At 46.1% G+C, this 1238-nt stretch overlaps 1 protein-coding gene across 1 annotated transcript in view; it reads right to left on the reverse strand.

Moving 5' to 3' along the window:
- The window catches only part of NMNAT1 (nicotinamide nucleotide adenylyltransferase 1), an 11538-nt gene that overhangs the window by 5769 nt on the left and 4531 nt on the right, over window positions 1-1238 (reverse strand). The window lies entirely within an intron of this gene.

A 1238-nucleotide genomic window follows, 5' to 3' on the forward strand; every position in this document is an offset into this window, starting at 1 on the left:
GAACTGGACGCAGTACTCCAGCTGCGGCCTGACCAATGTGTTATTGAAGTTGTCCAAAGACTGAGCCATACGAAGATCTCAGCCATAGTTAATAGAGCTGAAAAGTTGTAGCACAGCAAACAAGAGCCATCAATATGGAATGACTCCTCCTTACTGGAACTACAGATTTTCTACCAGTAAGACTATGACCCTGAATTAAGCTAACATGAGAACGCTGTAAGTTGGAACTCCCTCACCTGGAGTTTATGGACAAAATCTGGAAAAATACTCTTTTGAAAGAGAGCTGCTTTTCTAAGCAAGGGAATATGCTACAAGTACATGGAAGAATACCAAGCTAAGAACAGCAAGAAGAACTGCCTAACTGAAGGACACTGGCAGGGCTTACAAAGAGGGGCTAGATCAGATCTAGGTGCTGAGTTCAGGCTGCTGCTGTTTTTCCCAAAACTGGAACCCTCCAGTCCTGTTAAAAGTGAAATGTGTGCAGTTAAAGAGAGTCTTTTACAAGCCACATGTCCCTAGCCTTATTGATCTGTTGTACCTGAGAAGTGTAACTGGAAACCAGAGTTTCAACAGCCAGGGTTATGGGAAAATGTGTCTAAGCAACTGAAGGCCCGAAGGGTGGGGCACTGATTCTGAGGTCTCAGGCAACTGGACCATGGGGAGGGAGGTGAGGGAGTTCCAAGTTACAGCTCTCTCTCACTGCCTCAGAAGGTTGTTAAATAGAGTCTGTGCCTGAGAGACTCAGGACGGCTTTGAAACACACAGACCCAGGAGCTGAGTCCATTTGCAATACATAGGGCCTATTTAGAGGTTGTAGCAGAGGCCAGAGCTGAAGATATGAGCTGCTGCTGTACACTACTGCACCATTTTCATAGAAGGCTTTTTCCTTAATGGCTGGAATAAAGTGCATAATCTGGGGATATGAAGGATAAAATGATGAAAATGAGTCCAACATGAGCAACTAACTATGCACCAGGCTTACAACCTTCATCATACTTCTGGTCATCCGTTAAGAACATAAGAATTGACATTTACTGGGTCAGACCATAGGTCCATCTTATCCAGCATCCTGTGTCACAGTGGTGGAGAGTGGATGCTGAAAGGGAGAGTCATCATTGACTCCAAGATGAACATGGGCCGGCAGTGTGGGGATGCGGTCAGGAAGGCCAGCCATACCTTGTCATGCATCCAGAGATGCATCTCGAGCAGGTCCAAGGAGGTGATCCTCCCCCTCTATG

The sequence above is a fragment of the Gavialis gangeticus genome, unplaced genomic scaffold (genome assembly GCF_001723915.1).
Source record: "Gavialis gangeticus isolate Ggan-Ray unplaced genomic scaffold, GavGan_comp1, whole genome shotgun sequence".
In the NCBI taxonomy this organism is placed as follows: domain Eukaryota; kingdom Metazoa; phylum Chordata; order Crocodylia; family Gavialidae; genus Gavialis; species Gavialis gangeticus.